A 23,671-nucleotide genomic window follows, 5' to 3' on the forward strand; every position below is an offset into this window, starting at 1 on the left:
ATTTTTTTAAAACTTTAAGGCAAAAAAAATATTAGCCCCTTTAAGCTCTTTTTTTTTTTTTTTTTGCGATCGTCTACAGAACAAACCATCATTATACAATACCTTGCCTTAAATGTCCTTAACCTGGCTGAATTTACCTAGTTAAGCCTTTAAATGTCACTTTAAGCTGTATAGAAGTGTCTTGAAAAATATCTAGTCAAATATTATTAACTGTCATCACGGCCAAAGATAAAATAATTCACTTATTAGAAATGAGTTATTAAAATTTTTATGTTTAGAAATGTGTTAAAAACATATCTCCGTTAAACAAAAATTGACGGGAAAAGGGGGGAGGGGCTAATAATTCAGGGAGTTTAATAATTCTGACTTCAACTGTATATATTGATGCCATCATTATACCATATATTGTTGTTTTGAGTAACCCAGTTAAAGTTAATCTTGTAAGGGACACAATAACCCCTTGCACCATAACTAAAAATTAATAGTTGATTAGTCCTGCCTGAAAAATCACAGCAACACAATCGCAATCAACCCGTCTTTCAGATGACATTTGAGACAAGCCCAACCTTTTCCTCAGCAGTTTTTTTTTTTTTTTTTTTTTTACCCTGAATGCTCAAATCATCTTGACTTGTTTGGACTGCCATTTCATAGAAGATATCAAATTAGCCTGGTGGAATTTGACTTGGAAATGAAAGGCAGAGGAATAAATAACAACAGGGGTGATATTTCTTACCAGCTTTTTTTTCTGATTGCTCCAATTTGCATCAGGCAAAGTGAAATGGGCGCTGGCTAACTCGTCAGCCTCCTATTCATGTCGCAAATGCGCTTCGCCTCATCTTCCCATTAGCAGGGGGTGGTGGGGGGGCGGGGGAGAAGTCCTTCATTTTAACTTTGAAGATAATTAAACACATAATGGATATCACTGTCACCGAGAAACTCCATAGCTCGTTTATCGGAAGCTGTATTTTGTATGCTAGCCAAATTAAAAGGCTAGAAATGTGCTTGTTACTAATTCATTCGGCCATTTAAAGGATGCGCTGGAGTGGGTGAGCCAATCTGTTAGACAAAAAAAGTGCTGCATTTTTGCTCTGATTTATGGGCTCTTTTCTCTTTTTCGTTCTGAATGGGAAAAGCAAATGATTCGACTAGACGGGAGAAGTCAAAGGTGCGTGTCTTATTCACTCTTAGTCTGTTTTTTTCTTACAATAGGCTGTTGGAGTGATTCAGCTTCAGGGGCGGATCTAGGAAATGTTATGCAGTGTCGTGAATGTAGCTTTAAGTGCTAGTTCTATTAGGAAGACCAAGGGCCCTATCAAACACCCGGCGCAGTGTGGCGCAAGGTGCGGCGCAATAGTCTTTTGACAGTTTCAGCTTGGCGCAAGAGTTGTTGAGGCGTTGTGCTACGCTGTTTAAATAACAAATGCATTAGCGCTCATTTGTGCGCCCATAGGCGTTCTGGTCTAAAAAGGAAGGCGTTCTTAGGCGGACCACTGGCGCATTGCTATTTTGAGAAACTATAATAGATTTTTCATTAGACCAAAACTAACCCGGTCTAAACTCCAAGCGAGTTGCGCCTCGCTTACACACTGCTTAATACGCACAAAAGAGCAATAGGCAAATATTTTGACATATGAAAAAAAATTTAATATTAAGGATATATATAGGATATAATAAGAAAAGATATAGGATATAAATATAAAGGATTAAAATATTACAAAACATATTATTTTCTAGCCTACATAAATATGAAAAATCACTGCTTTTATGTCTTCTTCATCTCGGGAGGCTTTTTCAGTTCATTCTTAACAATTTGCTTTTGTATAATGTTATTATTATTAGCAGTATTATTTATTATATCCATATTTATATTTGTTTTATTAAAAACAAGCTTAGATTTGCCCACCTGTCAGGTTTAAGACCATATGGGGCACAGCATGTGTTTTAGGATATAACTCAGGTTTTTGAGCACATTTTGTTATTATTGTTTATTTATTTGTTTGCTGAAAATTAGAACTGAATTTAGAAATAGTTTTGAAACGAATATTTGCGTTTAACAAACAAAATTATTCATTTATAGACTAATTGATGTCTGTGCGTAAAGGTTTCCCTATCCAAGAGCGAATGTGAAAGTAGTTCCATTATCTCTCATTCTCATGCAGTAGATGCTCTGTTTAACAGTTTTCTGTTAAAAAAACTGTTAACTGTTAACTGTTTGCTAGTGAAATGCTAATTTTTTCCACTTAGACGTAATTTGCGTCCTGTAAATAGCGAATGCGCTCTTGGCGCAACGCAGCTGGGTCTTAAAGGGAATGGGAGATGAGACTCTCAATTGGTTTATTCTCAAAACACACCTGTAACTCATTAAGAAAATAAACTCAAACTTAGACCATGCGCCATGGCGCAAAGCGGATTTTCCCATCCTTAAATTAGCAAAAACACGTTCTGACACGCCCTGAAAGCGTTTGCGTCCTGCGTTTTGGCTCTGCGCATGGACCGTCAAAATAGAGTCCCTAATGTCCTGTAATTCATCACAATCAGTTCCAAGCAATCCGCTTAAGTCGTGACATAATTATTCAACCAACCATTTATTCAAGTTTTTGTTTGTTTGTTTTTTTGTTTTGACCAGAAATGACAAATGTTTTTGTTTTGGTGCTAAAAAAACCCTGAACTAGCGAACAGTCCCAAATTCAATGAATAACGATTTATTTATTTATTTATTTTTTTTACCAATTTAAGTAGATTAAACATGAAACAGTTATGTTATTCCCCCCAAAACTCAAGAATTGTGTTAATTAAGCTCATTTTAAGTAGTTTAAACCAGCAACAATAAAAAAAACCTTTGATTAATATTTAAATTAGTTTGATAATCTGAAACAAAGTATGACACGCATGCAAAAACAAAACAAAAAAATTAGAAGGGACAAATACTTTTTCACACCACTGTGTGTGTCAGTTAAAAAGTGGTATTTCACTTCTGTTAGGAGGTCACTCCTAACTTCAAACCTGACTTTGTGATGAACTTGAAAAATAGGAAATTGCAACTTATTTTCAGACATTGATCTCCACTGTATGTACGTAATTCCTGCAAAGTCCTCCCTCTATAATGCATTTATGCTTCAATAATAAATGATGATGTCTATTTTATGGCTTTTAACACAACAGCATTACCCTGTGCTTCCATGCTACGCATTAGCATGCCCTGTTTTTATTTACAAGTCAAATCTCTGCTCTGATTTGTTTAATGTGCTTTCCAACTTGACAGGACGGGCCTCCGACGCAGTAATGATCTCCATCATGGACTAGTAAAACTTTACTGTCGCCATAACATGCCTTTCAGCAGGAGTAAGATAGTGTTCGGCACGGTGGTCTTAATGGTAGCGTAAAAGCTTCACATTTGTGTGTTGATGTATGGGCTGCCCTCCAACTCCCTTTTACTTGTAGTCTAATTTAATGTGTAAAATCTAATGGAAAGATAGACTTTTTCACACCCTTACCTTGGGTGAAACAACATCTCAGACTCTAACTATTAATATAAGAGAGATGGATGTATGCAGTTCAAATGACAAACCATTTTTTAAGCAAAAATGTAAAATTAAAAAATAATAAAAATAATAAAAATAAAAATTATAATAACATTTAAATTGTATGAATAAACATTGCATAATAAATACATTTGAAGTTGCCAAATTGATTAATTAATGGATTATTAAAATACTTTTTCACCTAACAATTTACATTTACATACGTTTTATTTGAAGTTTGAAACTAAACACTTTATTAGAAATTATATTAAACAATATAAAAATAAAATAAAATACCTATTCATATTATTGAGAATTTTTTCAATAAACGTGTCAAAGTAATTGAGGTCAAAATAAAATAAAATAACCATGTAGATATGTAAAATAAAATCAAATATAAAACAACACCTAAAATATTATTGAGGTTGTTTTCAGTGAAATGTCATTTGTTCACATATTAACTTTATGAATATTTACATGTCAAATTAATTGAAGTCAATGTAAAATAAAATAAATAAAAATAAAAAATACCTAGAAATATTATTGAGGATGTTTTCAATGAAATATACACATGCATTTGTCGACACATTTATTTTGACCCATATTTATGGGCTAAAATAATTCAGGTCAATGTAAAATAAAATAAAATAAAATAAAATAAAATAAAATAAAATAAAATAAAATAAAATAAAATAAAATAAAATAAAATAAAATAAAATAAAATAAAATAAAAAAATAAAATAAAATTCTTGGAAGATGTTTTCAGTTAAATATACATTTTATGTGCCCACATATATCTGTTTTTAAACCTATTTAAGTGTCAAAGTAATTCAAGTCAATGCAAAATAAAATAATTTTAAAAAATAATAATAAATACCTATACATATTATTGAGGATGTTTTCAGTGAAATGTACACATGTATTTGTTGACATTTATTTTGACACATATTAAAGTGCTAAAATAATTCTGGTCAATGTAAAATACAATAAAATAACCTATAAATATTATTGAGGATTTTTTCAGTTTAATATACATTTTATGTGTGCACATTTATTTTTAAACCTGTTTAAGTGTCAAAGTAATTAAAGTCAATGTAAAATAAAAAAATGTAAAATAAATTAAAAATACCTATAAATATTATTGAGGATGTTTTCAGTGAAATGTACATTTATGTGTCCACATATTTATTTTTATACATATTTAAGAGTCAAAGTAATAGAAGTCCATGTAAAATAATTTTTAAATTAAAAATACCCATAATTATTATTGAGGATATTTTCAGTGAAATGTACAAATTTGTGTTTCCTTATATTTATTTTTACACATCTGTGTAAAGTGATTGAAGCTGCTATAAAATAAAAATAAATAAATAAATAAATAAATAAAATAAAAGCTATATATATATATATATTATTAAGTGAAATGTACAAATTTTTGTCCATATATTTATTTTTACACATATATGTGTTTGAAGTCACTATAAAATAAAAACAAAATAAAATAAAAACTATAAATATCATTAAGTAAATTGTACAAATGTGTGTGTCCATATATTTATTTTTACATATTTATTTGAAGTCACCATAAAATAAAATAAAATAAAATAAATTATAATATATATATATATATATATATATATATATATATATATATATATATATATATATATATATATATATATATATATATATATATATATATATATAAATAAATAAATAAATAAATAAATAAATATATATATATATATATATATATATATATATATATATATATATATATATATATATATATATATATATATATATATATATATAGAGAATGCTCTTTTCTTGAAGAAACTGCTGAATACAGTCTCTGGAGAGGTGGTGCCACACCATCAGCGATGAAATGGCCATTACATTGTCACATGCCAGTGCGTTACGCAGTTACAGCAATGATGTTCCTGTCATCACACACTGAGGAGAACAATGTCTCGTACAGCTAATGTCAGTTGCGCCACTTGCCAATTACATGGTGTGGTGGTTCACGTTTTTGACTAATACACATGCACTGTAGAAACATCTCCAACCGCACCTCTCTTACACACATTCCTGCTTTTAGAAAATTATGTGCAGGTGTATCAATAACTGCTATTACGAGATGGTCTGTAATTATTCATAATTATTATGACAAATTGTTATCCAGGCATTTTTTCGCAGGACAAACTCCCTATCCTCGTTGTCCTGGTAATTGTGCATTGTCTTTACCCTTGACTTCTTCTAAAACGTTTGTGGTGGGGTGAAGACAAGCTACATGCCTTATTAAATGAGTATGAAATTATACAAAAAAAACGATAGAAAGAAGGATCACTAGAGATGGCACTCTGTTTAAAATTGTATATAGAGAGTGCATAGAGAAAGAAAGAAAGAAAGAAAGAAAGAAATTACAGTAGAATTGAAAAGAAATGCCAGTTTTATCCAGAATAGACTAAAAAGGATAGAGAGGGATCATGATAGATAGAATCTGTTAAGCATTGTATACAAAGAGTGCAAAGAAAGAAAGAAAAGCCATTTTAACCCCCAATTGCCCCCAATTGTTGTTACAACCCAGTTCACATAAGCCTTTTTAGAAATTTTTGAAAAAGCATATCAAAACTGACCCCAAGGGCAGTGAAACTAAAGCGTTTAGTGAACAAACCACAGAAGAATTGCAAATAAAGAAGAAAGACAGACAGACAGACAGAAAGAAAGAAAGAAAGAAAGAAAGAAAGAAAGAAAGAAATTAACAATTAAAAAATTAATTAAAAAAGGATAGAAAGAGGGATGACAATAGTTGACAATGTTTAAAATGTTATTAAATTAAAAATTTCATAGAAAGAAAGAATGAAAGAAAAGAAAGAAAGAAAGAAAGAAAGAAAGAAAGAAAGAAAGAAAAGAAAGAAAAGAAATTTACAATTAAAAATGAAATTGAAAAGCCTTTTGTAAACAAAGTATAGTAGTATTGCAAACAAAAGCCCTTTCATCCCGTACGAGACCCCAGAAATTGTTACAGACTAGTTTATAGAAACATATAAAAGCATATCATAATTGATGCAAAAAAAAAAATAATAAAAAATTTAAAAAGCAGTGAAACAAAAGCATTTATTAAATAAACTACAGTAGAATTGCAAAAAAAATGCTGGGTTCATCCCGGACAAGCCCCCCATTTATGTTACAACCCAGTTTACACAAACCTGTTCAGAAAATGTGCAAAGCCAAATGAAAGAAATGTTATTAAAATTACATTGAAGTTAAACATTTCTAAAAGTACAATGATTTTTTTCACATTCAACTGTTTTTTTTTCTTTTTTTATTGTATATTCAGAATTTATGCGTATATTGTTTATTTCTGTTTTTGTTTTAAATATCTTTATATTACATATTTAAGTGTTCATTTTTAATTTTAAAGGTATTTCATTATCTTGTCTAAACTGCAATACATTTACTGTAAATACTGTATGACAATATCTTGAACTACCGCAAATTATATACTGTTTATGGATAAATGAAGATAGGTGCTAGATGGATGAAGATTTTGAAGAAATGAATAAAGGAAGCACACACAGAGAGCCAATTTGCAAACAAAAATAACTAAAATATTTGAAAAGTATTAACAAAAAAAAAATACAAAAAACAAAATGAAACTGCATTTACTTTTTATTTTAAAATTATTCTGAAATTATAAATAAATAAATAAATAAATAATAAAATATGTATATATATATATATGTATATATATATATATATATATATATATATATATATATATATATATATATATATATATATATATATATATATATATATATAAATATATATATACACACAAAGTATTTATTAAACAATCAACAGAACCTGTCCAAACCTACATAAATACATAAAATGTAAATAAATACTATTCTCTATAGCATATATAGCATCTCTCAATAAATTTCAAACAATTTATGCATTAACATGTCCAATAATTGTAGCATTTTTTTGGTATAAAACCAAACACAGAAAGTATTGAAGTAAATCAATTAGATAAATAAACAAATAAACTATCCTTAAGAAAATAAGAACACACACCTTTTTGTTTAATTTATTTTCTAGATATCTGCTCGTCAACAATTTTGCTAGGGGGCAAACCTACCACATACATGCCACGAGTGCACCTGTCAAATTCATTCACACTTTTATGAGATTGTAACTTAACCGCAGATTTACTGAGACATTTAATAATGTTATCAGGAGATGACACGCAATAACATGTCTATGAAAGCCCTGTAAATGGGCGGTTAAGGAATGGACTCGGTCTATGTCCTTTATATGGAAGGGGGCTTAACATTTCTAATAGTGAGAAGCTTAGCATATCTAATTAATCAGTGTCTCAGCTCCTTGTCTCACAGAAACAGATCCTACATGGCCTTTTAGGCAAAACCAGCAACATAATGGAAATGTAATCACATCAATCAACTCATTTTCTCGTCGTTTTAGCCCTGTTTTAATGGGATTTAAACCTTTACATTTCAAAAGTGCTTATCCCTGATGCCCTTTCCTGCGTTTTAGACTATTGACTGACTGTATGACGTGAAATGAAAGTGCAGTTTTACCTTAAAAAACCCAGTGGAGTTATTTGACAAGTTCAGGAACTGAAAAAAAGAAAACGACAAAAGGGTAGAGCCTACAAAGGTAGAGAACAAAAGGACAGTCTTTAATTTGCATCACTGCTATGAAAAGGGATTTTTTGCATTCTAATACCCAAAAACTGGTATTTAGAGGCAAGGAATTTAAAATGCATGTAAATAAATATATTTTTCACATGTAAGAATATTTCACATGTAAACAATTAGTTTATGACCCGGATTTTTGCAATAGTTTAAGCTCAAGTTTAAGTTTCTGTGAAATTTCTAAACATGTTAAATTTTAGACAAGTTAAGCTGACCATATTACATATGAGATGCAAAAAGTTGACTAGAGAACACTTTTTGATCTACTAATGCAGACAGAAAATGTGTGGTAATGTCAGTTTTAGGGATACCATAATCAATCTCTACTTTCTAAAAGTTGATTAAAGGTCAGGACAAAGTAATACAAAAAATACTGACAAAGCTTACTGTAAAATACAATTAGGCATACAATTCTGGAAATCTGCCACATAAATCCTCTGCCAATCCAAAAGTGATCACACACAAGAATTGCCAAAGTGTCATTTTAACAGCACGCTATCAATCAATCAATCAATCAATCAATCAATCAATCAATCAATCAATCAATCAATCAATCAATCAATCAATCAATCAATCAATCAATCAATCAATCAATCAATCAATCAATCAATCAATCAGAAAGCAATAAGCAATAAGCAATAAGTGGCAGTACATCAAAAGAATGATTAAAAGACTAAAGTGGCATTGCATTGATATTATAAGGCAAGGCACAAGAAACAAAGGAACAATGCATTAAGCAAACAAAACATTTTGCAAAAGAAGCAGTGCATTACAAGCACTTAATGATAAACAGAGCATGCCATCTGAAAAAATGTAGCATAGTAAAATGCACTTTAATTCATTCATTCAATCATTTTCTTGTCGGCTTATTCCCTTTATTGATCCGGGGTTGCCACAGCGGAATGAACCACCAACTTATCCAGCTAGTTTTTACGCAGTGGATGCCCTTCCAGCCGCAACCCATCTCTGGGAAACATCCACACACAACATTCACACACACACACACACTCATACACTACGGACAATTTAGCTTACCCAATTCACCTGTACCGCATGTCTTTAGACTGTGGGGGAAACAGGAGCACTCGGAGGAAACCCACGCGAATGCAGGGAGAACAAGCAAACTCCACACAGAAACGCCAACTGAGCCGAGGCTCGAACGAGGCTCGCCAACTGAGCCGAGGCTCGAACGGGAGATGGGTCTGAAATTTGGCACAACAAAAGCATTTAGCAAACAAACTACAGCATACAGCAAAACAAAAGCCATTTCATCCCAGACAAGCCCCAAGTTCTTAAAGGCCAGTTTATGAAAATCTGTTCAAAAAATCTGAAAAACATATCATAATTAACCCCAAAAAGCAGTGAAACTAGGGCATTTACTAAACAAGTTACAGTGGCAGTGAAAAAAAAAAAATGCTGGTTTTGGCCCGGACGAGTCTCTCATTCATGTTACAACGAAAAATTATAAAAACCTGCTCTGAAAAATTAAAAAAGATATTACAGTTGAGCCACAAAAGCAGTGCACCAACAGCATTTAGTAAACAAACTACAGTAGCATTGCAAACAAAAGCCGCTTCATCCCGAACAAGCCCCCATTTCTTACAACCCAGTTCGTAGAAACCTATACAGAAAATCTGAAAAAAACACATTACAATTGACCCCAAAAAACAGTGAAACAAAAGCATTTAGTAAACAAACTAAAGTAACATTGCAAAAAAAAAAAAAAAAAAAATGCCAATTTTTTCCCGGATGAGCCCCCAATTCATGTTACAACCCAGTTTATAGAAATGTGTTCTGAAATTTTTTAAACATAATAATTGGCCCACAAAAGCAGTGCAACATAAGGGTTTAGCAAACAAACTTCAGCAGCATTGCAAACAAAAGCAGTTTCATCCCGGACAAGCCCCCAGTTCTTACAACCCCGCTTTTTAGAAACCTGTTCAGAAAACTAAAAAAAAAAAAAAAAAAAAAAAAAACAGAAACAAATTAAAATGGGGAGATGAAATTTATCTGCAAATTTAAATATGCAAAGTAAGTTTACAAAAATACACTAAAACTAATACTGGTGTGCTAACTAATCTAAACTTCATTTTCCTGTAAAAAAGATTTCTGTAAAAAAATCAGGATAAATTGCTGCTAAAAAAAGTTAACTTTAATTTAAAAATATCCTTAATTAGCAAACAAGAGTTTTTAAAAAATGGCATACGTTCACAATATTCGTGTATTTTGGATCAAATAAATGCATCCTTGGTGAGCATAAGTGGCTTTCGAATGGTATATGCATACATACACACACAAACACTTTCTATTACAGTACATTATAAAAAAACCTTAGCTCCCCTCTAGCTGTTATTATTTTTGTGTCTCGTGTGTTTGTTTCGCTTGCATTGATTCGCTTGAAGCGCTGTAGGCATAAGCGACACAAGCCTGCTGATCCGTTCATCAGGCCACCGACTGCCAGCATGGAGCATCCGTAAGGTAAATATTGTTTCAGTGGCACCATTTCTACCATGGAAGAAAAGTTCTTAATTATGTTCAACCCAGATAAACCTATCAACTTCCCACAAAGCTTTCCTTCTCCTCCTCTTCCTCCTGTCTGGTCATTTCTCTCTCTCTCTGTCTCTCTTTCCTGCCCCTCCACGCCTGGAGGAGCAAAGAGATGCGAGCCTCAACGTGTCTGACTGATTACTGTAATTCATACACTTTAATTAGCTGCACAAACCATTAGCCACAATTAGACTATTACAGAATGCTTTGTGGCAGGAGCAAGCCTGAGGAGTACGTTTATCTGCTGGAGGGAGAAAATGGAGAGAGATACAGAGGAAGAGAGAAGGGGGAGGACGAGCGTTCAGTGGAAATCCACACAACCGTGAAAATATTAGACCGAGCACTGATGCAGGGGTGCCGGCGAATTCAAAAGAGCTAATAATTTGAACGGCGCCTTAAATGCAAACATTAAAGCGTCAGGACAGCCAATCAATTTGTTTGTTGTCTGTAAAGTGAGCTTTATTGTTGAAGACGGTGGCTCTGTTCCAAACTGCTAGCGAGCTGACTTGGTGTCTATTAGGTAGGCCGTTTCAATGGCAAAACCTTTAGGTAGGCAGTTTCAATTGTTTCAATTGTTTTCAATGGCCGTTTCAAATGTTTTTGACATTCCAGGCAACTGTTTGTAGTTTAAAAAATGTGTTTTTGTAGAGTTTGCCATTAGCATGTCAGTAGGCTAATGCTATTTTGTTGAACAAATGAACTTACAGTAGGGATCTTTTCAGACAATACTGAACCCATACATAAAGAAACAACCCAAAAAAATCATATCATCCATCTATTGGTATATACACTCATCGGCCACTTTATTAGGTACACCTGTCTAACTGCTTGTTAACGCAAATTTTTAATCAGCCAATCACATGGCACCAACTCAATGCATTTAGGCACGTAGACGTGGTAAAGATGATCTGCTGCAGCTCAAGCAGAGCATCAGAATGGAGAAGAAATGTGATTTAGGTGATAATGAACGTGGCATTGGTTGTTGGGCCAGACGGGCTGGTCTAAGTAATTCAGAAACTGCTGATCTACTGGGATTTTCACGCACAACCATCTCAAGGGTTTACAGAAAATAATCAGAAAAAGAAAATATCCAGTGAGCGGCAGTTCAACAAATGCCTTGTTGATGCCAGACGCCAGATGAGAATGACCAGAGTGGTTCCAGCTGATAGAAAGGCAACAGTAACGTAAATAACCACTCGTCACAATCAAGGTATGCAGAAGAGCATATCTGAACGCACAATACATCAAACCTACTGTACTTCCAACAGGATAATACATCATGTGATGAAGCGTGAATCATCTCAGACTGGTTTCTTGAACATGACAATGAGTTCACTGTACTCAAATGCCCTCCACAGTCACCTGTTCTCAATCCAACTGAGCACATTTGGCATGTGGTGAAACAGGAGATTCGCTTCATGGATGTGAAGGCAACAAATTTGCAGCAACTGCTTGATGCCATCATGTCAATATGGACTAAAAATATCTGAGGAAAATTGTCAGTACCTGTTATAACTATTTCATGAAGGATTAAGGCAGTCCTGAATGCAAAAGGGGGTCCATGCCAGTACTAGTAAAGTGTACCTAATTAAGTGGCCAGTGAGTGTATACGCATATTTAAAGTACAATCATGACACTAAATTTAAGGAATTTAACATATAATTTTGGATTTGTACATTTGGGTTAATATATCTGCTGTTTAAGAGACATTAAAGGTTTTTTGATAATTATGAAAATAAAAATAATAGAATTTATTTAGGAACAATCTGAGTGAGCACAAAAATGTGAATGTATAATACCATCAAATTTATCTCGCAACTTCTTTTACTCAATATTTACCAAATACAAACAAAACAAAAACCTTCAGTTGAACCTTCAGTTGAATCACCCTATATTGATTCTAAAAATTAGGAAATACAAACTAGCCCAACTTCATGTCAACTTGAATAAAGCTCTATGAAGCTACCAAGAAGAACAAAATGAATATGCAGTATTAAGAATCTCTCCTTTGGTTTAGTCAACATCATCTCCTCCACCGCTCTGAACACTGGTGTCAGTGATGACATTCTTTTATCTATCATGTCCTATTTATGGCTCTGAGCTCATATATGAGAGCTTGTTTGCAGTAGAGATAGTGTTGGACCACGGAGGCTTTTACTCAGACAGATATGAGGGGGAAGGGTTGAAGCGCTGGGCATTGCACCAGTGTCACTAATAAGCTTCGCCAAGCGGGAGAGAGGAACATTGAACAGGCGCAGCGCTGCATTCAGAAATCTGAACCTGAGGCTCATGCCCCAGTGCTCTTATAAATTTTAAAAACCGATCGAGACCTTTAAAGGGCAGGGCTTGGCCCGCTGCGGAGAGAAGCTTTTTCTCTGTTTCAGGCTTGTCAGAGCTAGTGAACTCAGTCATCAAAAGTAGCACCATACGTCACCTCGCCACGAAACTATGAGTTTCCCTGTGTCCCAGTGGTCCTCACAGGTAAAAGAGTTGGGTGACCTTACTTCGAGGAGAAAAGTCCACGTAAGGTTATCGTCAATCACAGACTCTGTCAAATAAGGTTCTGTCTGTTATTTGCTAATGGTCTGATGCTTTTTTCTAAATGGATTTTCTTTCAGTGAGGCATTTTCACATGTTTTATCCCAAGTGACTTGCAATTTTTGCGGGCACAGCTATTGATGGGGAGTTTGACATCAAACTGATTTGATAGTATTTAGTTATTTGTTTTAGATAGATTCAAACTATTTAACAAGGATCCAAAAAAAATTATATATATATATATATATATATATATATATATATATATATATATATATATATATATATATATATATATATATATATATATACATATATACATATATACATATATACATATATACATACATACATACATACATACAATAAAGCTGAATTGAATTGAACATATATATATATATATATATATATATATATATATATATATATATATATATATATATATATATATATAAATATATATATATATATATATATATATATCAAAGCAGCTTCACATAAATGGTCATAGTAACTAGAACAGTGTAGATCAGTTTTTAGTGTTTAAGTTCAGTTCAGTTCTGTTTAGCTCAGTTCATTGTGATTTAAAATCATTACTGAGAGTTCAAACACTGAAGAGCAAATTATATATATTTTACCTAAAAACTTAATTTACGTCACATTTATAAAAAACTGTTTTCACAATAATATTACACAATAGTTTAACAAATTGGGGGCTCGTACAGAATGAAACAAGCATTTTTTGCATATCTTCTGTAGTTTATTTTATAAATACGTATGTTTCACAGCTTTTTTATTTGCATCAGTTATGATATGTTTTCATACAGTATGTTTTTACAAACTGGCATGTAACAAGAACTGGGGGCTCATCCGGGATGAAATGGCTTTTGTTTGCAATGCCACTATACTTTGTTTACTAAATGCTTTTCATGTACTGTTTTTGTTATTTGTTATGTTAGCTTCTTGCATGTTTTCTTGTAACAGGGTTGTAACATACATTCGGGACATTTTCATACGTTACTTTTTCCTCGATAATCAGAATTGTTTCATTATCACAGAAGTATCAATTCCTGTAGTATTTCTGAATGATAATGTGAGACTGAAGCCTAGGGTAATGAGCCGAAAATATAGCATTGAATCGCACGAATAAATTGCATTTTAAATGCTTCACATAACATTTAAAAAGCTTGAAAGTCTGTAGGTAAACTCAGAGGAAGAAATCTGAGAAAATCAATTAGCTTGTTGCTGCCTCCTTATGTTTGTAGCATGTTTAGCTCTAAACATTATTGCAATTTTTAATGTATTGACATGCTAATAGTATTAGCATGTTGCTAACAAGTTTAACAATGTTATGTTTTAAACATTGTTGACATGGTAAGCACATTGCTAGCAATGAATCAGTATTTTCTTTGCATGTCTGCAACATATTTTAACAAAATTCTAGCATCTTTCTAGAATAGTTTAACATACTGCTAGCATAGATTAGCAAGTTGTTGCTTTAATGTTTTAAACATTGTTGATGTGGAAAGCACATTGCTAACATGAATAAGCATTTTCTTGGCTTGTGTGTAACATTTTAACATGCAGCATATTTCTAGTCAATTTGAACATACTGCTAACATGTTTTCTGCATTATTAACACAATAGTAAAATTAAATAGCAAATTTTTTGCTAGTTTCCTAAATGAAACGCTTGGTTTTTCTAGGGGGTAAATGAAAACCAGCAGTCTGATCAGTTAGAAAACATATACAGGGTCAGAATACAGTGGTCATAACTAGTCAAAGATGTAATCTCAGAAGCAGGAGCAGCAGCGTAGATTTCTGTATGTTGTCATTGTTAACCCAAAATAAATATATTTAGAATTAAACGATTTATTTTCAATTGTAAAAAAAAAAAAAAAAAAAAAAAAAAAAAAAAAAAAGTAGCAATATTGCTGCTTTATACTTTAACAGTCAAAGTATTATCATATTGTTATAATTCCAAGTCTTCAGATGATTTAGAAAAGCTTGAACCAGGAACAGACTATAATTTATCTCTCTATTGATGACACAACACACATTAAACTTATATATGTTGAATTGTAATACGATTTCAGAGTTTATAATGAAGTTAATAACACGATTGGAGTTTTTTGTTCAGTTGTTGTTATAATCTATGAAACTTTCAAAATTCTAAAAGGTTTAAACATTTAAAGTTTCAATGTCTAGTTACAAATCACAGTTATACAAATTTGATAAAACAATGCTAGTTGAATTTAAATTTTTTTTTTTATTTAAATAACAATTCTGCATCTTGTTTGTGCCTTCAATACAAATTTATTGAACTTAAAAGGCATTTTGAATCATGCAAAACTCAGAACACTACACCGTAAGGCATGTGATTGAATGATAGCACACACATGTATTCTCTAGAATACTGAAGAAAATATTTGAGACAGAAACTGACAGAACTTGACAGAACATTGTATAAACTCTGATCCAGCTCATACTTACAGTATCATAATTAATCTTTCATAACACAATGCGAGTGATGCCTACATACAAGAACACTCTGAGCTGAAACAGAAGTCTCAAGGAGGGCAGAGTTAAATATTTCAGCAAGACATTTTTTGGCCCTGGACTGAATGATTGTTTTGGTGGGTTATTACAGGCAAGCACCAGTGTTGAAGCCAAAAAGTTTGCAGTGAGTAGACAATGGGGGAAAACTCAGTGGACCTTGGTGCCTACTCTCAAATTTAAGTGCATTATTTTGCAATTCAAGAGACAATAAAGGGATGCCACTTTTGATCAAAAACAGCATATTGGGTTTTGGCTGAAATTTTAATTATAAACAAAATAATTATGCCTAAACTGAAAATATAAATGTGTAATGTTAACCAGCATAATTAAAACCCAATCATGTAAATTTGGCACACCATGGTCACACTTCTACTCGGACCACAGAGAGTCATGACCTCAGTTAAGGTACAGTATATTATCCCTGTCACTATACTGGGGCATCAGGTCCCACATGTCTTAAACTAAATTTAATATGATAAATACGTCATGATAATATGGCAGTTAATATATACAAGGAATTAGCTGTTGGAGAAGACAATGTGTCCCATTTTTTTCTTACTAAATAAATTACTTTCATCTTAGAAGATGAAGAAAAAACGCAATGAACGTGAAGTGGCTTTTGGAGGCGTGAGATCACTCTTTTGTGAGGTAATAATACTGAACCACTTTGATGAAGGACTTTAGCTAAGGGATTTAAAAATGATCAAAACAACATTTCTGATGTTTTACAATGTGGTCGGTCCTCTGGTTTGACCATTAATGCAGTTCCATCACACATCATTTTGTTATTTCATGATCTGTTAATGCAAAATCATGTGACTTTTACTGACTTTTTATTCAGTAAATGTGTTTCCACACTGCAAAAAAAAAAAAAAAAAAAAAATGCTTTTCTTGCTTAGATTTTGTCTTGTTTCTAGTCCAAATATATAAAAATTCTAAAATCAAGAAGCATTTTCTAGACAAGCAAAACATATTGTCTTGTTTTAAGAAGTAATATGCCAAAATGAAGCGAGTTTTTCCTTAAATCAAGCTAAATAATCTGCCAATGGGGTAAGCAAAATAATCACATATCAAAAAACACTATTATTTTGCTTGATTTAAGAATTTGTAGAATTTGTAGAAATTTGGACTAAAAACAAGACAAAAAAAATCTAAGTAAGAAAAACTTTTTTTTGCAGTGCATTGATTTCTTATTGGATCTAATTTTTTTCCTATTCAGTTGTGAGCATAAGTTTTTATGCACATTCAAAATGTATTTGTGTTTTCATTAAGCAATTTTTTGATGCAATATTTCAAATTGTGCAAAAATATAGGTGGATAAAAAACATAGCTAATGATGATGGAAACTTTATTTTTAAATATTAAACATTTCAGCCTAAAACTGGACCTCAGCTATGTAAAGTGGATACAGAAGATATTACCCAAACATAGACTGCTTTAAAAAGTGACTGTGCTTGGATTGGATTTACCAGCAGCTTTTGCATTTACTATTCACCATCGAATAAAAGCCCACAACTTGAAGATTAGAGCTCATCAATCATAATCTTATTACTTCTTATTCTTGACATTTTATAATATTTCAGGATTCCGTTCCATACAAGAAGCTCTCTGTTGTTTGTATGGATCAAATGTCGATTTTAGATTGGTCAGTGCCACCCTGGGTAGCATAATCTCTTGGTTAAATGTGTAGTAACCATTGGTTATGTACAGTATATTCCTGGTATTAGCATGCATTCCAAGAGATGCATGCAATACCAAGATGCATGTATGAAAATGAAATCACAACTAAATCACATGATTTTGGTAACGTACTTAACCACACCCCTTCAACTTCAGTTTTGACAACAAACATAAATAGTGAGGAGGTGGTGTCTGTTAAGGTGGAATATCTCAGTCAAAACCCTTTCCTCAGCTTCAGCTTGCAAAAGAAAAAAAACAATCCACGGCCACTGTTTTCTCATTTAATAATCCGTTACTCTAGGAACTCACAATATGGAAAAAAGGATGCAGCTTCTGGTTCATGCGGACTTTAATGTGTTCAGAGGTATCTTCTATGTCCACCTGTGCTAAATTATGTCACCGATTTTGTCTCCCTCTTAATTCGTTATGCTCTACATCGCTTTCATAGATGTGCACAGTATAATGACTAGTACTACTGAATGCAATCAAATTAAAACAGATACAGATGCCAACTACCAATTGTAATCCATGGGATCTGGCACAACTCAGCAAAGCATAAACAGCTTGTTGCTGCATGCTTTTAAACACATCCCATAATGATCAAGTGTTAGGTCAGAAGGGTAAATGCATTTGACCACATGAGCCTTTACTAATGTTTTTGATTGTATGTGGGTCTCAATGAAAGTAAACATTGAAACCACAAAACAAGCCAAAAGGACGTTTTTTTTTATTGAGAACCAACTGAATGCTGAAATAATGTAATTCAACTTTCCATTTATGTATAGTTCATAACAATTAGACAATATTTGGCAAAGATACAACTATTTAAAAAGCTCGACATTGAGAGTAAAAAACAAAACAAACAAAAAAAACACAAATATTGAGAAAAATCAACCAAGGCCCAATCATAATTCTACGTCTTAGCCCTTCCTCTTACCCCTACCCCTCATTTTCCACATTCATGTGAAAGGGTAGAAGTGTCCAAATTCTGTTTAGCCTGAAGGAATCGGGCTAGAAACAGATTTTTCAGCACCACACTCAAAACCTAGGCATACAAAAATCCAGCAGCAAATGAGGCAATTGAAACGGATCAAGTTAAGCATTTTGGGCAATTGAGTAGCTTACCACGCGTATCGCGCAAATCTCATGAGTTGGAAAATCTAAACTTCAGCAGATATTCGAGCCATGTTAGCCAATCAAGAGCTTTCTCTTGGAAGGGTCGTGATCATGATGTACCATCTTTTGTTGGTGTACCGAGGGAAAATCCTCTTGCCGACACCAGTTCATCAAACTGGAAGCACCGCTAAAAGCTTCCATTAGCCAGTAAAGTTCCTGGAGGTGTTGATGAGGTGTACATCTGAAAGAATCTATTGGACTCCAAGCGAATCGACACTGTTTATCAACCTTTCCAAAGTACATAAGGACAACTATTCTCTCAATAAAATCCATGTTAGCCATGTAGCAATGAAGCTAGAGTCTCCAGGCAGACATATGCCCATGACATGAATCTGGGTGTTTTGTGATGTGAATTTGATGCGCAAATGAAGTGGATTTGACGCGTGAATGAAGAAAATGTTCACATGTTTATTTACCCACAAATAGCATGATTGATTTGTGCGTTCCGCGTCTGGTGTGATCAGGGGTCAATTTTGAAGCCTTCACACTCTGTTTTAAGGGCCAAGGGTAAGGGGATACAGTAGGGGTACAAAAAAGAATTAGTTAGAAATGCATACTGTATATTATTACTAATAAATGTAATTTTGATACATGTATGTTAGGAAACTTTCAAAATGTCTGCATAGATCAAGATCTTTATTCAGTACTCTAAAGATTTTAGACATTAAATCTAAATCAATCATTTCAACTCAGAAAATACATGGGTTGTTCTTGAAACTTAAGACTGGTTTTGTGGTCAAAAGTCACATACTTTCTATCAGCCTGAGCAGGAACCTTGCAGTAAGTGAAATCCCTGTCAGGCTGGGCTGCAAGTGCAACGTAACCACAAGCTTGCTCGGTGGTTTAAGCTACATGCTGACCCAGCGAGAGCTCCGGGAGATGCATCACACGTGCAAGCCCATGTCAGCCAACCTTTTACCCTCGGCACATCTACAAGAAGTGGAAGGAGGGGTCCGATTCTCCAACGCTCCATCAAACAAGCACTTCATTCCCTCCACCCTGAAGGACAGAGGTTTAATAACACAGCTAAAGGGCTGAAGCCTGCTATACAGTGCAGCAGATTATATGAACGTAAAGATGCTGACGGACCAAAGAGCTGACACAGAGCCTGAGAAGATAAGTAACGTTATCTGTAAGTAAAGATAAGTAAAGGATGCCACGGAAAAAGAAAAGAAGAGAATTTCCAAAAAATGCTTCATGAGCAGTTTTCTAATCTGGGAAAAAAAAGAAGAAAAAACATTGTAGCACCAGTCGGGGATGTAGTAAGTCAACATATCCTGAAGCGTTCCTAAAAACGGCTCTACACTAATAATCATTTGCACTCAGATACGTACGGGTCTGTCCGCTATAAAGATGGTTATTTGCACCCTGATTCCCTCCCCTCTTCGACCTTGAGTGATGGTAGGCGCCGCGAGTGGGTGTATGCTGTAATGCAAAGTCGTTTCTTTCTGACTGGCTGGTTGTTAGAGATCTTCTACGTTTCAAGCAGAGGCATGGTGCTTTCTGGAGCAACTTCAGTGGCTGATTGTGACTCCATCTTGCCCTATTCTCACATGGCTACATTGCAATTGTCTGGTTCACTAGAGCCTGTCGCTGTGTGGGAAAGGTCTGCTTTTTGATGGACAGACACTCTCGTGCATCTGGCTGATCTCTCCTACTGAAGCCAGCAGATCCAGCCTTCAGTTTATCTAAACTTATGAGAGCATCCACAGCTCCAGGGCTAAGCCTCGGCCTAACGCCCTAATCTGAGCCTTCTGGAACGCTTTTGCTGACGCCAAGGAAAAAACTGAATACATTTGTCCAAATAATTTAGATGCAGCGCATGTTTCAGAGTTTTTTTGGAACTGGAAAACTGTAGAGGGAGGTCAACACAGCGGGTGCAAGAACACAGGAAACAGCAAAACACACTACTTTAAAGTAGATTTAACCCTGTGTTTTACACATCTAACAGTAGAACATTTTCCCACATGATTTCCTGACATCAACTAGCTGTCAAATATAAAATATAAAAACAAAATGGTGAAAAATATGGAAGCATACCAGTGTAAAATGTCTTGTAAAAAAGTTCTCATTGTAGGATAAATTACAAAATTTATATTACTATTTCTAACAGAAATTAATTGACCATTTTATTCATTCATTCATATTCCTTTGACTTAGTCCCTTTATTTATCAGGGGTCACCACAGCGGTTATTTAGTTTAGGTATTTAGTTTTATTCAATTCAACTATAACACATGTCTTTGGTCTGTGGTGGAAACTGGAGCACTAGGAGGAAACCCACATAAACATGGGGAGAACATGCAAACTCTACACAGAAATGCCAAATGACAAAGCCGGGACTCAAACCAGCGACCTTCTTGCTGTAAGGCACCATGTCACCCCCATTGACCACTTCTTAATTTACTATTAAAAACAGTAATTAGGTTATTTATTATTACATTATTACACTAAAATACAAAGTCAGTGACATAAAAATAGCAAATTATTGGTTACTTTAAAGATTCCTTCATTATCTCCAACGTGTCATAACTACATTACTCAACTTTTGAAGTGGATCAAAAATTGTTTATAAAATAAAACTATTGGACAACACCCATGCTTGTTTCAGGACAATTTATATATTTTTTTATTTATACACTTTAAATGTTGACTATTGTACGTTGTAGTTTTGTAGTAATGTCTACTGCACCCAGCCCGATCTAAGCTGGGATCAAACTGGCAATTCTTTGTGTGAGAGTCGGGTGCTCTAGCAAAGAGGCTAAAGACCATAACCTTTAGCGTCTGTCGCTAGAGCACCTTTAGAAGTCAGAGGAGTGAGGTTTACCAGACTCACTCCCTTAAACCTCATTCCTGTCCCGGACGAGCCCCAACATGTAACCCACCAATCTTACTGCACTGTTAGAAAATAGGAATCATTTTTTTATTATTTTTGTCTCTTTTTCTTTGAATCAAACAATTATTTGTATAGGTTATGTAGGGGTCATATATTAACTGAACTTCTACTGTGGTGTGTGAGATGCTGTGCATACTAATTAGCATTTTTGCAGAGGTAGATGAATGCTGGTCCAAAATTAAATTCAGCTCTGCAGAAACTTCCTGTCTGAAGAAAAGTGTTAAAACTGAACACAGAGGACAGAAAGTTTTATGCTTTTTTTTGTTGTGCAGAAAATTTGTAGAAAAAAAGAGGACTTATGTCTGGGGTGCGGCCAATGGAGGACTGAACAATGAGTGACAAATGACGAATTCCACTAAACTCCACCTGTTAATATAAGCTGCCTATATAAGTTCAAGTCAGGAAAAGAAAGTGGTTGAGCACCTCCTTAATGTAACTTTTGCATTGCATTGAGGATAAAATAATTCTGTGAATCAAATTATTCATTTGTATCCAATAAATTGTTACGATTTTTGACATTGAAGAAAAACCTCTCCTGACCTTTTTTCTTGAACACGCATGGAATTGATTAAGAATTCCAACAGCACCCAAACCGATCTAAGCTGGGATCGACCTAGTGATTCTTTGTATGGGAGTTGATTGCTCTAACAAGGTGGCTAAAGACCATGGCCTCGAGCGACTGTCGCTAGAGTACCTTTAAAGGTCAGAGGAGTGAGGTTTACCAACACAACCCTTCATTTGCTGGCCTCTGTTACACTCACCCCCTAAATCCCACTCCCATTCCAAACGAGCCCCTACATGTAACCCATCGGTCCTACTGCACCCAACTCGATCTAAGCTAGGATCGACCTGGTGATTCTTTGTATGATAGTTGATTGCTCTATCAAGGAGGTTAAAGACCATGCTGTTGCTAGAGCACCTTTAGAGGTACAAGGAGTGAGGTTTACCTGCACAACTCTTCGCTAGCTGGCCTCCGTTACACTTACCCCCTAAACCTAACTCCCCTCCCGGACGAGCCCCCACATGTAAACAACCAGTCCTACTGCACTTAACCCAATATAAGCTGGGATCCACCTGCCGATTCTTCGTATGGGAGTCGATTGCTCTAACAAGGAGGCTAAAGACCATGGTTTCTAGCGTCTGTCACTAGAGCACCTTTCAAAGTCAGAGGAGTGAGGTTTACCTGCACAACCCTTCGCTGACTGGCCTCGGTTACGCTCATCCCCCTAAGCCTCACTACCATCTCGGTCGAGCCCCCACATTTAACCCACCGGTCTTACTGCACCCAACTCGATCTGAACTGGGAATGAACTGGTGATTTTTTTGTATGGGAGTCGGTTGCTCTAACAAGGAGGCCTCTAAAGCCTCCTAAGAGGTCAGAGGAGTGAGATTTATCTGAACAATGATTCACTAGCTGCCCTCCATAAACTTTTCCTCCAAGTGCTGCCACAATTTCTTAAAATTCCTATACATTTAATGCAATTTCATGGCAGTTTGTAACTTTCTTGATTTAGTCGCTAATTCTTATCCATTTGTGCAATCTGATTCATACATTTTAGCATGATTTGATCGTCCCCCAATGAGGAGTAAGTTTAGGGGTGGGTTTTGTGGACAGGCCTCTTTTAAAATATTGAATATTTTTCAATTAATGGAATAGTATAAATACATACTCTATGAATTATCCACTTTTCTGAAAATATGTAAACTATTTCATGAGATCGGGTTGATTAAGTTGGTATAGTTTTTAAAAACAAACATTTTCCTGCAACAAAATTCAAATGAAGCTGTTCACACTGGCACAACAAGGCCAGGCAGCTCAGTGTTTATCTTTTGAGTCATAATTCAGCAATGTTTACACTTTTTATTCATCCACCCACCATCCCAAGAGGGTTGGGAACAAAGTCGGGTGTTTCATGAATTATATTTTAGCTCTGGGCACTCTCTCAAAATGCTCAGAGCAAATATGAGGTACCTTAATAGAATAGCAGTGTGCCACCTGCATGGTTTGAAATTCAGCTCCAAACCTTAA

This window comes from Danio rerio, chromosome 21 (genome assembly GCF_049306965.1).
Source record: "Danio rerio strain Tuebingen ecotype United States chromosome 21, GRCz12tu, whole genome shotgun sequence".
NCBI classification, from domain to species: domain Eukaryota; kingdom Metazoa; phylum Chordata; class Actinopteri; order Cypriniformes; family Danionidae; genus Danio; species Danio rerio.